The sequence below is a fragment of the Myxocyprinus asiaticus genome, chromosome 27 (genome assembly GCF_019703515.2).
Source record: "Myxocyprinus asiaticus isolate MX2 ecotype Aquarium Trade chromosome 27, UBuf_Myxa_2, whole genome shotgun sequence".
NCBI lineage: Eukaryota > Metazoa > Chordata > Actinopteri > Cypriniformes > Catostomidae > Myxocyprinus > Myxocyprinus asiaticus.
This window is the reverse complement of record NC_059370.1, coordinates 25110391-25126911: the sequence shown is the minus strand read 5'-3', so window position 1 is coordinate 25126911 and position 16521 is coordinate 25110391. Positions and strand designations below refer to the sequence as shown.

The following is a 16521-nucleotide window of genomic DNA, read 5'->3' as shown; positions in this document are numbered from 1 at the left end:
ATGACAGTCATGTTACAGCGAGTACAGAAAAGAATGAGTGAAAATTTACTTTGGGTATAGTGTCAAACTGCAAAGGCAGGACCGAGGCGTGCGGTTTAGTATGAACATTGAATGCACTTATATATACTAGACAGACAGAACAAATGTACAGGAAATGATCAAATTTAAAGCTGCTAGACTGCATAATTCAACACACCTATGCAGTTATTGGGTCAAAAACAATGATACATTTCAGCCGTCTGCATTAAAACAAGTTTTGTCTAAAACCAACAGACCATAAATCACCCTTTTTCAGGTAAACTCCTGAGCCCTTCAGTGAAGAGCTCTCAATCTAACCAGGCCTAAATTATTCATTCCCAACAACATCACGGTCTGTGGTCCCAATACACATCTCAATAAACACTGCGAGCGGGGGGCCCACGGGAGCAATCCTGAACAGCTCCGGAGAGGAACTCTTCAGTCGGCCAAAGTGCTTCTCCCTCTATTCTCTAGAAGATTGCATAAAGGTAAGTCATTTAAATGGGCATTATCTGCAGAAAAGTAAAAACATGCCCTTGCATGACTGAGAGAAGCGCCAAAGTTTGCATTCATTTGTAACTCAAGTTTTCTTTGTTAGCTCTGCTGCACACTTTTGTTTTGCCGTCTTCTAACTTATTTTGCGTGCGCACAAAAATACCTACCTCAATCCTTTCCCTTTGACTTTGTGAACCATAAAACGTTTAATCAAATATTCGTTCAAATATTCGAAGCGTTTCTTCTTTTCTTTTGGCTAGAGTTGAATTCACGCAAAAGCCTATAAGAGAGCAGCTATAGCACCACGACATATTAGGTTAATTGTTCAATTCTTCGTTATGGGTATGGCATTACGCTATCATTATACATGCGTAAAATACAGCGAAGTACGATTTGAATTTTAGTAATTTAAGAGAAATTAGGCGGATTACAATTATGTGATTATGTTTTATTATTTTGTCCAGAGTAATTACTACAACCACCAATCAGTGTTGGGTGTAATGCATTACTAAGTAATTAATTACTGTAATTAAATTACTTTTTCATTTAAAAAAATAAAGTAAGGAATTACTCTTAATTTTCAGTCATTTAATTACAGTTACGTCTGATGTAATTGTGTTAAATACTGTATAGCCTATAGAACAATTCTATATAAAACAATAGTGAATTTAAAATATAAATTTAAGGTCTAATGTTAAAATATATGTTTTCTAATTTAATGCTGCTCCCTTAAATTCTTTGGCCAGTTCATGAATAATTTATTTGATTTTATATGATTAATTTGAAAGAATTAAAAGAACAGTTTCATGTCTATCCTTGTATTTTCATCTGGTCAAGGTTGATAAGGGGTTTAAGAAAGTAATTAGTAATAAGTAATGTTTATTTTAAGACAAAGTAATTAGTACAGTAATCTAATTACACTGTAGAGGATGTAATTAGTAGTTAATTACTTTTTTAGAGTAACTTACACAACACTGCCCTTAATGTGTTTGTGTGTTTGTGGGCAGTGGGCAAAATATTTACGTATCCACCTTTTTTCTGACTTCTCCATGGGCGGCGCCATTGTGGCGAGAGACTTCCTCTCAGATGCTCCACACTTCCGCTTAATTGTTGTTATCAGCTATAACGTTACTGGTGATGGTCAGCAGCTAAGGGTCTGGATAATTATGCGCTGTTATAGGGTGTTGTAACAGCTACAGATGGCTTAAAGACTAGACTAGTCACAAAGATAACCCCCCGCCGCCTTTTTTAAACATTCCAAATACCAGGGGCGACTGGCCATCAGGAGAACCGGGACTTTTCCCGAGGGGCCCGCCTCGAAATGGGGCAGAATGGGCCGCGATAAGCTGAAATGGGCCGCCGCGTTATGCAGAACGGGCCACAAAACGGCGCCGCGATATGCAGAAAAGGACAGCGACAAAGAAAAAGGTGGATAATGGAACAAGGTTTGTGTATGCTACTTCAGTATACTGGTAAACTGGACAGCATTTTTGTTGTCATTCAATCGCAGCAATATAGCACAGGCTGTCCAATCAGATAGAAGAGATCTTGCTTACTGATTTCTAAATGTGTTAAAAATAACACCGATTGACCTGCAACACATTCGGAATTTAAAAGGATTGTGCAGTATTCAGCTTTTATGGGCCAATTAATAGAATATTAACTAGTACATCTGGCCTAACAAATTTTTATAGTACTAGAGTACACAACAAAAAATTATGTAATTTTAACGGTAAAAGATTGTAAAAATGCTGCAGAAAAAATGTTAATTGATTAACGAGTATTAACTGTAAAATATACAGTAAGAAATTGTAATATATTTTAAAAGATAAAATGTTGTAAAAATTACATTTCTTAGATGTAAAAGTATGATTTTCCTGAACAATTAATGGTAATAAGTTACATTATTTTAAACAATAGAGTACATGTACTTTTTACAGTACATTATTGTTAAAATTACAGTAAAAAAAAAAAAAACAATAACCGGGCGTTCCCACAATTCCCTGCATGACCCATCATATTTCATTAAATTTTATGGGAATAGTTATGTTTCTTCTTATTTTCGTACATTGGGGTGCTCTGTGTTATATTTAATGTAGTTTAGTTAATGTTTATTACATTATTTTAATTTCACATGTGTTACCTTGATGGTGTTTAGTGTTTGTGTGAGTGACACTGAGCACTGTCTCTAAATGTTTATTGGTCATTGCTCCTGGTAGAGCCACTACTGATGACTTCATGTCATCATGTGCTCTTCTGTAATTTTTACAGTGATTAACAATATCTTTTAAAGTAACAGAAGTAACAGAAGGTTAATATCAAGTTTATGCCTTTTTTTACTGTAAATTTAACAGATTTTTTTTTTTTTTTTTTTTTTAAGTGCCAGCATGGTCATGTAAATTACAACAGTTTAAACTGTAACATTTACAGGTTGTTCTGTAAAGTTGTTTACATTTTTACTGTATTTTTTTACATAATTATTCTGACAACCACAGCTGCCAGTTTTTTTATTTATTTATTTATTTATTTATTTTTTGTTGTTGTAAAAACAACAGGATTTTTTTACAGTGTAGTACTGAGTGGAGCGCCTGAAGAACCACAAAAACTGCTGATTAAGATTTTTTATTTAAAAAAAGTCCTTATTTCAAAATTCCTTCTGGTACCCACTACAAATCGGATAAATGGCAAGGACGTGTTATCCTGCCTTGTGCTACAATTAATTAACAGCCAGATGAGAATTATTTTAGGATTGTGTGCCTTGCTGAAAGGGTTTTTAATTGCATTTCTGATTCCTATTAACAGTTTTACTATGCTAACGCAGTTGGAGAACCAGGCACAGGTCAGCAGGTTTCTTCATAAAAGTAATAGTCAGGCACTGTTGCACTAAAAATGACCATAGATCTTTCCAGTCACTTGTGTATGTACAGACACACTAACTAAGTAGGAGGTTTTCTAAAGAATAAGCAAACACCAACGGGGTGAGCTTTAATGGTTGAAGAAAATGTATCTGAGGATTATGGGTGTGGAGGCGTGTATGGAAAACCTTACATGTATCACTGCCTGGAGTTATGATCAGACAATCCTGTGGAAAAAAGTAAACTTGTTTCTATGCTTTACATAAAGTATCTATGTGTCTGTACCTGCATCTGTAGACATGATTCCTCTGTCTTACGTTCCAGTGCTTTGTGTGCGTAGATCTGTTCTTTGTGTTTTCAAAAAATGTGCTGGCATATTGCTAACATGTATGTCAGTCTACCCTTTCTTCTGGCATGCTTGTGTTTAGTGAATCAAAGTGTGTGCATAGGATGTGCCAGAGCTTGTGTGTATCTATGTGTATATACTATCCCTTGACATGCTTGAGTGTTCTTTTTTGTGTATTCGGGTGTGTGTGTGCCTGACAGGGCCCTGCCTTTGATGAGCCGAGTGTGAGGCCAGGATGGCTCCTCTGGCCACAGGCGTGTGCTAGTGTGGGAGCGTGTGAACGAACAGAGATGAGGTAAACTTCTATGACTCAGACAATTCCTGCTCCCTCAGCTTATATTAAAAAGAAACATCTTAATTGATTTCACTTTAAAACTGATGAGGAATTACACACAGTGAGCACATCTGCACAATAGAATCCGTAACGCGCACAGATGTGTGTGGAATTAATAAAGATGGTATCAATGAAAAGTTGAAGTCCTTACTACAACCATATATATATATATATATATATATATATATATATATATATATATATATATATATATATATATATAGAGAGAGAGCATTGCAATAGGCAGCTTGAGATAAAGGGTTGATGATGTAAAATGATGCTCTAATAGAGCCTGTGATGTCCAGACTGAAAGAGGATTTAAATTATTGGATACAGAGAGGCAAACTGTACTGTAGTAACAGCAAAAATTATGATGGATATAATAATATTGTCAGAAACACAACATTGACAGCGCATTTAAACTAAAAATCTAAAAGCAGCAGTCAAAAAAAGGTTTGCAACATGGAAATAAACTATAGCAGGTTAAACTTAAATAGAGGTGAACAGAAGACATGAGAAAAAAATCTGCTATTATGTTAACACAACTTTCCAAATAAAACAAAAAACAAAAAGAGCGAGATGGATTACAGCAGACAAAAGTTGCCAAGTTTACTGTCACTCCATCAGCAGCTGTATTTAAAACCCCATTGCAGCAGAGTTGACTTATTATTCTTTATATTTTTATGTAACTTTTTTTTTTTTTTTTTTTTTTACTAGGGTAATATATAATAACACATATAAAAAGTCATAAATGTACATTAAATAATTAATAAATACAACATATAAAAAAAGTTTGTAATATTTCTGCCAGGAAAAAGGTCTTTTCTAATGTCTGAAGCATTGACCACAGTTAAGAAAAAAACACTTGAGATAAATCTGAGATTATTTAGCAGAGACGGGCCACTTCTATTATAATGAATGAGAGAAATTGGAATGCTCAACCAAGTAACTCTGAGCACCCAACAATCAACGGATGTAGAAAGGAAGTTCCAGCCTTACAGGTAAAATAGCCAATCACCTTTTAGAAACAAACATCACCTGTCAATCAACTCTAGAACGTGCATGCGCATTAGCTATACAAGCCGGGAAAATTTCATTTTTTTAGCATAATATGAGGTAAAGAATCACAATTTATGATACCAGTGTTATCAGATTTTATTGCTGATTTGAAATAAGTCCTTTGATCGTAATCTTGACGAACTGTTTTTGAGATTTCGGTCTTTCTCCATTCAAGTAGATAGGAGCTGCACTGGCATGACTGGAAATAGCCTCTTGAAAGCGTTCCAAAGATGGCTGACAATGGACAGACTTGCTAGAAAGACTTTGGATAAATGCACTATAGGTCCAAGTTTGTGGTGAATGAAACATTTGTGAATCTTTAATATAACTCAAAGACAAGTTACACTTGAGGGGGAAAAAATGTTATGAAAAAATACTAAGGATTAAAATATACTGTTCTAAGTAAATACCTTTTGAAAGCAACTCACTATTAAACACAGGCCCAAAATATACACTTTTCTCTATTGTTCCGTAAATCTTGCATTTGCTATGCAATCTTTTGAACAGCACACTAAAACATTTGGTTGCAACTGGTGATGAGTTGCAACTGGTGTTGAGTTGTCGATTAGTGTCTGCAGTGCCTGAAGAATTAAGGAGAGGCATGGAGACAATGAAAGAAAGCATTGTGAGTCTCACTGTGAACAGTAACAAGAAACTGCAGCTCTCTCAACCTCATCACCTTTCAAAAATATGAAGCCATCAGTCACTTAAGCCTTTATACATCAAATGTGAAAAGGTCAAAAGCATTAAGCTTCAAGCAAGAGAAGTACATCAGCACTTAATAACAAATCTGACAAGCTGGTAAAACATACTTCATATCAACTGCATCAGGAAATATTACAAATGCCAGTTATTATAAACAAATCATAGACTATTGTCATAGACTATGAACAAAATTGCAAAACGCAATTGTTCCACCAAAAAGGTGGAAGTTTACTTCATTGTATGCAGCACAGCCTGCATTTGATGTTTTAATCTTTCATAAGGGGAGACATGTTTGAACCCGCAGGCGGCCTAATGAAGCAGTGAAAGCAATCTGCAGTGATTCTTTTTCAAACATCCTCCTTATTATGTTTCACAGTTTGCGCACCAAAGTCCTGTTAATCTCAGTGGACAGATGACGTGAGCTGATCAACATTAACAGCTCTGCTCAGGAAGAAGTGTAAGACACGCGCAAGGCCAAGAGGTGAAGAGTGAGGCAGACTGTTTTGTCTCTGTCCGTCAGCTCTGCCTCTTTGCCTGTCTCTGTGATGGCTTGGCAGTGTAGCTTGTCAACTGACTTCCCAACTTTCTACTGCAGCAGGTGCTGTTTTACCTGTGAGGTCGCTTTGAACTGCTGTGGTTTACATTCTGTTATACCTCTAGGTTAGAAATGATGCTATCAATGCTTGTCTGATATCATAATAGGATGCAAATGTGTGTCTGTCCGCAGACTGAGACTACCTCGCCTCCACATACACTATGTTGGATGTAGTGGTTTAACTACAATCATGACTTTTTAGAACAATGTTTCCTTTTTAGCAGTTTGGCCATATATTCATTGGACTTGCTTTATTTAATGCCTCTCACCATAATACATCCACAAACCCCCACCACACACACTAGACCGAAACCTAAATGCCTGAAGCGCACGTTTAAATGGTTATATTCCTTCATATCCAACAGAGGGCAGTAAAAACAATCAAATTAATTGTGGAGATTCATTATTGACAGGATTTAACCATTGTATGACCCACAAATGTATCTATATTTGATACACTGAATGACATTTCTAAAAATTAGCTAATGTTCTTTAAAACTGTAATACTGCTCTCTCCACCTTGACAAGTGCTGGCTACTCCTCATGATGTGTATACAATTTGTTCAGCCAGTCACAAAAATAAGATATTTACTGATGGTAAACTTAAGGTGATCAATACAGAAATGGGCCAACTTGTTAATAATTTGTAATGTAAAAAAGTCAAGTAGTAACCCAACCAATGGTAGCATGCCTATTAACTGGACATTCACTTTTGCATCTCAACATCAGTACCAGGGTAATTAGTAATAGCACATGTATTATTTATAAGAACAAGTAAAAATAAAGCTACTTGTAAGTTGGAACAATATTTGTTTTGAATGTATTATTTCTTTTTTTTTCCATGACAATGCTCTGAAAAATTCAACATGAAACTGTTGTTTCAGTATGTGACCACTAGATGGTGCAACAAAATTTAAGAGGAATAATTTTTTTTAAAAATAATTTTATGATTTACGCAATTCAGTTTCATAAAATAATTCCATCAAATTAAATTTAGTCATCTTAAATAAAATAGAATCCTACATATTTTAAGTTTTAATTTAATTGTAAACATTACAGTTTATTTTGATGGAATATTGTTATGAAATTGAAATCTGTAAATATAAAAAAAATGGCTCACATATTTGTTAAGGGTATTCCAAACAAAATATTGTAAAACAAACTGTACTCCTGCCACATTTACCAATGTTCACCCAACTAATGTTCAACACAAATCTACACCCTTGAATAAATAAATTTAAATAAAATAAATCAATGAAAAGCTTTTGTAAAGTTCAAATTAAAATGATGTGCACTGCTCAATGATCCTACATGGTAGACATTAAGCCCACTGCTACAGATCAATAAATGACTTGAACATAAAATAATAATAATAATAATAATCTCCCTGAATCACTAAATGAAATAATTTGATGACTAAATAAAGTGCAGTGTTCATGCACTGTCAAAATGGGAAAACAAAAATAAAATAAATATTTGCCACAAAACCAAAGTGAAAAAGGCATTTGTTAAGCATTACATCTTTTAGAGTAGAAACTCAAACTTAATTCGAACCCTAGAAGGGCCAATCGTTAGATATAGTATTTGTGAAATCAACCTATTACTATTGTGACTTGAACAAGGTGCTTATCCATGTTGCACCATCAATTATCCTACTATTATTCAATATCTTAGACATTATTTTTCATTTTTATCTGTAAAAGTTTTTTACTGTAATTTTAACTGTAAGGCTGTAAAAATGCTACAGTAAAAAACCTTAATTGGTTAACGGCCCTGATGAAGTTAATGAGGTCTGGTAAGTGCCACTGACTCAGAGAGTAGAACATATGAATTCATACAGGGCCATTATGAAACAACAGCAGTATTGACAGAGAAAAGGGACTTGTGCCCTTTGTTTTGGTAGTGGTGATGTGTAGTATTTCTGGTTTCTCTGTAGTAAACCCTGTTTTATATATATATATATATATATATATATATATATATATATATATACTATGTGTGTGTGTGTGTGTGTGTGTGTGTATATATATATATATTTAAAAAGTCAAAATTCTGTAAAAATATAAAAAAAATATGTAAAAAGTATGATTTTCTGTATAATTAACATAAAAAAATTATATTATGTTTAACAAGAGAGTACATGTACTTTTACGGTAAATTATTGTTAAAATTACAGTAAAAAAACAATAAACGGGCTTTCCCAGAATTCCCAGCATGACTCAGTTCATTTCATTATATTTTATGGAAATAGTTATGTTTCTTCTTATTTTTAATATCAGTTATGTACATTGGGGTGTTCTGTGTTATATTTGATGTAGTTTAGTTAATGTTTATTACATTATTTTATTTTTACATGTGTTACCTTGATGGTGTTAAGTGTTTGTGTGTGGCACTGTCTCTTCATGTTTATTGATCATTGCCCTTTTGTAATTACTGTTGTGATTAGCAATACTTTATGAAGTGAAAAGCAGATTTTTACAGTTCTAGAAGGTTAATATATCAAGTTTATTATTTAATAATATAAACAACGGTACTGCACCGTGAAATACACAGGCAACAAAATTACATCCTGTAAAGTCTGAAATGTGGTTACTGTATTTTTTAACCCCTTTACAGAGTAATTAGACAAAGTATAACACAGCTTTGGCTTAATATCAAACACATTGTTATTTTAAAGACTTGCAGGATCTAATATGTTTGATTTGAGGATGATAAATAAGGATTTATATTTATGGTTCATAAAATTACACTTTATGAACCATCAAGTGTCTGCATTTTTTCCCTTCACTTATTAATGAACTAAGTGTTATCGCTTTAGCTATATCAAAGATATAAACAGAAGATTCTGCCTTTTCCACAGTGAGCTTTGCACAATAACAACATACAGTAAAATGTAATTCATTAAATAATTAATAGCACTTCTTTGCCCACATTTAAAGTTAATTCAGGGAGGCAAAATTCCTTGTTCACATTATTGATGCCATTAAAAAAAAAAGAAAAAAAAAATATGTACATGATCAAATTCAAGCACAGTGGATAAGCCAGAACTGTGTTATAAAATCATTTTGGCTAATCTAATTGCAAATTAGACGGCACCTATGATTATGCATTACCCTCAATAAACAATCTAAAAACAAAAAACAAAAAACAAAACAAAAAAAACACTCATGTCAAGAATAAAGGTATAAAAGCGGCACTTTGTGACAGATACATTGCAATCACAAGACAAATCGGATATATTTTTATGGCATCTACTATAAATAGAAAGCTGCTTATGTATTCAAGTAGTTTTGTTTATTTGGCCTTTATAGAATTTGAGTTGGAATATACCTGTTATAGACTTCCTCTCTGCATCGTGACTTACATTCTCTCTGTATGGCATAACCACACCCTCAGACTGTCCTAAAAGAAGCAACCCTGCGTGAAGCGTTTCAGCTCACAAAGTATTTGACACACTTGCGGTCTCTCTCAAAGTCTGTTTGCTGTATTTGTTTTCTGAACTGGTTTCTTCACTTGTCCAGTCAAGTCATTTTTGTTTGTATAGCGCCTTTCACAACACACATCATTTCAAAGCAGCTTTACAGAAGATCAGGCATTAACAGAAGATAAAACTGTAATATCTATAATGTCTCAGAGTCATCATTGTGTAGTTTGATAAAATACGATTGTGAATTGTGTTTAAAAATAAGTAATTAAATAATCATTGTTTTTATAACCCCAGTGAGCAAGCCGAAGACGACTGTGGCAAGGAACACAAAACTCCATAAGATGTTGGTTAATGGAGAAAAATAACCTTGGGAGAAACCAGGCTCACTGAGGGGGCCAGTTCATCTCTGGCTAACATCATGAATATAATGCCAATATGACTTATGTATAGTGCAAGTCATGGTTTAAAATTATTAAACTAAGTAAGTGTTAAGGGTCAGTGTTTAAAACAAAAATTTTGTATGAACTGTAAGATTAATGACTAAAGTCTTTGAAGTCCATCCTGGATTAACTGCAGAAGTTCACATAGATGCAATTGTCCTTGTTAGTTGGCTGATGAAGGATTTTGTTGGCAATTAATTGATAGTCATTAGACCGAGGTGATGCAGGCTGAGATCAGATAGGTGCATCGCAGTTCAACCTGGCCAGTAATTTCAGAGAGGTCTATCCTAAGTCCAAGGTTCAGGCAATGGCAAATGAAGTATCCCATGTCTTATGGTTGGAGTTGGCATCAGTTCATCCTCTGAAGTCCATCGTAATAGACTGAAGTGATGTTTGGCTGGCACCGGCTGCTATAAGTCATCATCACACAGCGACACGTAGCAGGAATGGAGCTGGATCCAGCCGGTTCTGGTGACCTCAGGATAGGAGTCCCAAGGTTGATACAGTGAAACAAATAAAATAATATTAGCATAGATGCCATTCAATTTATTGCAGGGTTATAGATCATGATCACTGTTTCAGGTTCAGGCAGACCTAACTAAAGCAGCCTAATTGTGAGTTGAAGGATAAATTAGGTGTATGCCTGGCTAAATAGATGAGTCTTTAGTCTAGACTTAAACTGAGTGAGTGTGTCTGCATCTCGAACAGTGTTAGAGAGACTATTCCATAGCTTAGGAATTTTGCAATCGTAATGAACGTGATGGAATATAGGGTGGTAGAAGGTCACTTAAGTACTGTGGAGCTAGACCATTCAAAGCTTTGTACGTAGTTAACAGAATTTTAAAATTAATACGAAATTTAACAGGTAGCCAATGTAATGATAAAATGGGGCTAATATGATCATATTAATTGGTTCTCGTCAGCACTCTGGCTGCTGCATTTTGAATCAATTGAAGTTTATTTATTGAACTTGCTGGACATCCTCCCAGTAATGCATTACAATAATCTAGTCTTGAGGTCATGAACGCATTAATTAGTTTTTCTGCATCAGCAACAGAAAGCATGTGTCGTAATTTAGCAATATTTCTTAGGTGGAAGAATGCTGTTATACAAACATTGGTATTTTGATTTTCAAAGGACAGATTGGTATCAAATATAACACCTAAGATCTTCGCTGTTGAAGACGATGTAACAGTACATCCATTGAGAGTCAAATTATATTTTAGCGGCTTATTTTTAGAGGTTTTTGGTCCAATAATTAGTACCTCTGTTTTTCGGAATTGAGTAGAAGGAAATTTCTGGCCATCCAATCATTTATTTCATTGATACACTCTGCTAATTTGGAGAATTGTAAAATCTCATCAGGTTTTGAAGAAATAAAAAGTTGGGCATCGTCAGCATAACAATGGAACTTATTCCACGATTCCTGATAATATCTCCCAGGGGAAGCATATATAAGAGAAAAGCAGAGGCCCTAAAACTGATCCCTGTGGCACTGATCCCTGTGGCACATACTTTACTTTTGTTTGGTTTGACAATTCCTCATTTACATAGACAAAGTGGTAGCGGTCTGCTAAATAGGACCTAAACCATGCTAAAGCAACTCCACAAATGCCAACATAATTCTCTAACCTATTCAAGAGAATGTTGTGATCTATCGTGTCGAATGCAGCACTAAGATCTAAAAGCACTAGAAGTGAAATGCAGCTGCGATCAGATGATAAGAGCAAGTCATTTGTAACTCTGATAAGTGCAGTCTCTGTACTGTGATGAGGCCTAAATCCTGACTGAAATTGTTTACATATACTATTTCTCTGTAGAAATTAACATATTTGGGAGGATACTACCTTTTCTAGTATTTTCGACATAAAGGGGAGATTTGAAATCAGTCTATAATTAGCCAGTTCTCCAGGATCAAGCTGTGGCTTCTTAATAAGTGGTTTGATAACTGCCATTTTAAAGTTTCTTGGGACATGTCCTAAGGAGAGCGAGGAGTTAATAATATTATGAAGAGGTTCTGAGATTACAGGGAATGCCTCTTTTAAGAGCTTGGTTGGTATTGGATCTAACAAACATGTTGTGGCTTTTGATGTTTCCATAAGTTTTGTTTGCTCTTCATGACCTATGACAGTGAAGGATTGAAGTTGCATGTGAGGAAAATTTCTGAGGTACTGTGACAGATGATTGCATAATTCCAATTTTATTTTTGATTATTTCAATTTGATCAGTAAAGAAATTCATAAAGTCATTACTCTTGCGCTGCGACGGAATATCTGGTTCTGTTGAGGTTTTATTCCTAACCAATTTAGCCACAGTACTGAATAAACACCTAGGATTGTCGTGGTTATTTTCTATGAGTTTGCTCAAATATGCTGACCTGGCAGCTTTTAGTGCCTGTCCGTAGCTACAGACACTATGCTTCCATGCACCGCAAAATACCTCTAATTTTGTATTCTTCCACTTGCGCTCCATTTTCCCAGCTGCTCTCTTGTACAGAGTGCATACTGTACCAAGTGAATTGTGGCCCCTTGAATCAATTGTAGTCCCTTGAATCAATACAACTACTGTCTCCATAAGCTCATATCTGCTGGAGTTCCTTAGAGAGGCCCTGATTAAGTTAATGAGGTCTGGTAAGTGCCACTGACTCAGAGAGTAGAACATATTAATTCATATGGGGCCATTATGAAACAACAGCAGTATTGACAGAGAAAAGGGACTTGTTCCCTTTGTTTTGGTAGTGGTGATGTGTAGTATTTCTGGTTTCTCTGTAGTAAAGAAAAAGGCTATCACACAAATGGGTCTTGTTAATGTGTTGCTATGATGTTATATTTGCAGTAACTGCACAGACAGTCAACACTGTGATTTTTTTTCTAAGTGGGTTTTATAGGATGTCTCTAGTCACATAAAACATTTAAGGACTCTATAAAATACCTAAATTGTAATGCAATATAAAATCTGCCATTGAACTGATACTCAATTTACTTTTGTAGATAAGGCCAAAAAGCCATTAAGGTAATTTCAATGTTTTTTACCATGCCATGACAGCCACAGAATGCAAACCCAGGTTGCATCAACCCTCCAGGCGTTGGCTGAGATCTTTAACCCTTAGCCTACTGAACCACTGTGCCACACCACACTCACAGTACCAACATTTAAGTTACACCTCTACAACAGAAGACTATTGTGGTCTTTGGCAAAGAAGTCAAAGAACGAACATCTGTTGACATCAAACACTGTTTTGTCATCAGGAACAATTTCTAATGGATTTGGAAACCACCTTGAAGGCAGGCAGACAGAACAAAGGTGAGAAGATAATACTTACAGCATGACAACATATCAGTAAGCAGCAAGGTCAAACCTCACACCACAGAAGCTATAGTTTGATAACCTGCAACACAGGTTAAAATGAAGATTTGGCAGGTGTTTGTCATTAATCAGACAATTCAATAAAACTCTGCCATGATACAGTATCTGTGATAATTTTATAATAGTTGGGCCTGTCACGTGCACAGAATGGGGGCAGCAGGGGTGCAAGCACAGGCTCATTCACAAATCTAAAGGTGCCCTTTTGGTCGTCCAGAAAAAGGGGAGACATTTTAATAATTAAATTAAAATAGTTAAATAAAACAAAATTAAAACATTGTAATAATCTCACAATAACAGTAATAATGTGTTATTATGAGATTTCAGATGAGAAACATTGCATTACTGAATGAATGTACCCTTCACTAACAGTCTTGTGGAAGAGCCATCCGAGAAAAGATTAATTTTATCAATTTCGTTTTGAACGAGCTTTCGAGTGGCATCCCCTCTCGCAACAGTGCCCTTCAAGGGTGCAAAAATGCAGTTTGAAATTCGCTCTGGAACACAGAAGTGCCATAACCTCAGATGAGTAACAGGTCAGATAAAAAGTCCACTCAATGTATTGTGTTGTAAGTTCATCAAAATAATAATACTCGATTGCTACCAGATTTCCGACATCACACACCTGCAGTATAGACAGATTTATTATTTATAATAGGAGCAGTTGTGTCAATTTCAGTGATAGAAATTCAGTTGGTCTTTTATAGAACACTGTCATAAACTGAAGGATCTGTCTGGTTCAGTCAAAGCCAGTTTGGATTTTGTGTAAACTAATAAGCCATTAGACTAATCACTTTCATAAAAATACCATGGTATTACCATATTTTGGACATGAGGTCTACCATGATAACCATTCAAAACCATAGTACCATCTTGACACCATTATTGTACCACGTTTCTGCCATAGCATTGCTGTAAGGTCCTTTATATTAATAAATATTAATGACAGAATAGAGAAAATAACATGAATATTAAAAGAAATGAAGAGAAAGTAATCTAAGAAGTGTCAACTATATAAAGAGGATGGTGAGGTCCAAGTGGATGCAGCAGAAATTACAGGATGAAGTGAGGGAGCAGAGATGAGAGAAAGTGAAAAGAGTGATGAGACAAGAAAAACATAAGAGCCCTTTAACAAAAAAGACACTGTGCTGTTACCAGGGTAATACCATGGTACTGAATGATTATTATATTCATATTTCATGATACAGACATGGTTTTCCAAAGTACTTTAAAAATATACCTTGGTTTTACTATGACACATGTCAAAAACATGGGGTTATCACAGACCATGTCTGAAAATAAATAAATAAACAAGTGTATTACCATGGTGCTTTTTATGAGAAATATAACAGAATAGGCTATTATTTGTGATAAAGGAAAAAAGTGAAAAAATGATGTATAGTACATAATGTAAGAAAAAATGTTTAAATACTCAAAAAGCAAAGAAATTAGTTAAGTTTATATAATTACTACTCTTAAAAAAAATAAAATAAAATAAAAGTGATCTTTTTCATCCTTCTGCCCCTGCCCCTGCCCCTGCTAAGGTCTGTCCATCTGCACATGCTTGCCATTCTCTCAACCAACATCATGAGGTACATCCTGGGGTGCTTTTAAAACAGTACTGAATAAGTTTCCATGTATGCTGGACACTTGTTGGCAGCCAAACTTTAAAGGTTTGTAAGTGATTTTATCACACTAAAATAATGTTAACATGCGTATCTTTTATGTCTTGTGGATATACTTTTGAAACAGTAAATATTTAAATGTAAAAAAATTGGCCCCCATTCATTTCCATTGTAAGTGCTTTACTGTAACTTAAATTTTTGCACTTTTTTGCATAGTTTTTGCCAAACTATCTTTTTGTAGTAATCAACATTATGCCACAAATGCTTTCGATTGAGCTTAACTTGTATTGAACCCAGAACATTCCTTTAAGTAATTTTTTACTCTAAATCTCTCCTTTAACTTTCACTTTCAGATGTGAAAGTGAAACTAAACAGGCACCACATTTGACTTTCAGATGTAAAAGTGAAAGTGGAGATTAAAAGTAAAAAAAAAAAAAGGACTTGTATTTTGATCTGTTTCTCACCCACACCTATTATATTGCTTCAGAAGATATGGATTTACTGTAACCACTGGAGTCATATGGATTACTTCTGTTTCCTTTATGTGACTTTTGGAGCAACAAAGGTCTGATCACCATTCACATGCAGTGTGATGACCTACAGAGCTGAAATATTCTTCTAAAAATCTTTGTGTTCTGCTGAAAAAAGAAAGTCATACACATCTGGGATGGCATGAGGGTGAGTAAATTATGAGAGAATTTTCATTTTTGGGTGTACTATCCCTTTAAGCCTAGATAACGTGAGGTAAACTGGCTCACTATTTGGCAGGTATTGCATGAAAGTCACTGTTTTTATGAACATTGTTATGAACGCATAATGATTTAGAATGCATTTGTATTTATACAAATGCAATTATTATTATAAATCCTTAACAAAGAATACATGAATGTAAAGTGTTACCTTTATTTTTCAGTCGTTTCCTCTAGATGTGTGGTGGTAATTAGGGAGTAATGAAGTACAGTGGTGGCCAAAAATATTGGCACCCTTGGTAAATACGAGCAAAGAAGGCTGTCAAGAAAAAAAAAACTGCATTGTTTATCCTTTTTATCTTTCATTCAAAAAATTCACAAAAATCTAACCTTTAATTGAAGTAAAACAATTGAAAGTGGGGAAATATCTCATTATTAAATACATATTTTTCTCCAAAAAAGCATCTGGGTGACTAGGAACATGAAATTGTTCAGCCATGACTTCCTGTTTCTCAGGGGTATAAATATGAGGTAACACACAGGCCAAATTCCCTTACTCATCAATCACAG

The 16521-nt window shown here is 34.8% G+C and overlaps 1 long non-coding RNA gene across 1 annotated transcript; it reads left to right on the top strand.

Moving 5' to 3' along the window:
- Positions 1-1645: 1645 nt before the first annotated feature.
- LOC127417971 (uncharacterized) lies at positions 1646-4002 on the top strand. The gene is made up of 3 exons (XR_007893350.1): positions 1646-1958; positions 3316-3352; positions 3915-4002. It is a non-coding gene; the product is annotated as an uncharacterized LOC127417971 (long non-coding RNA).
- Positions 4003-16521: the final 12519 nt, after the last annotated feature.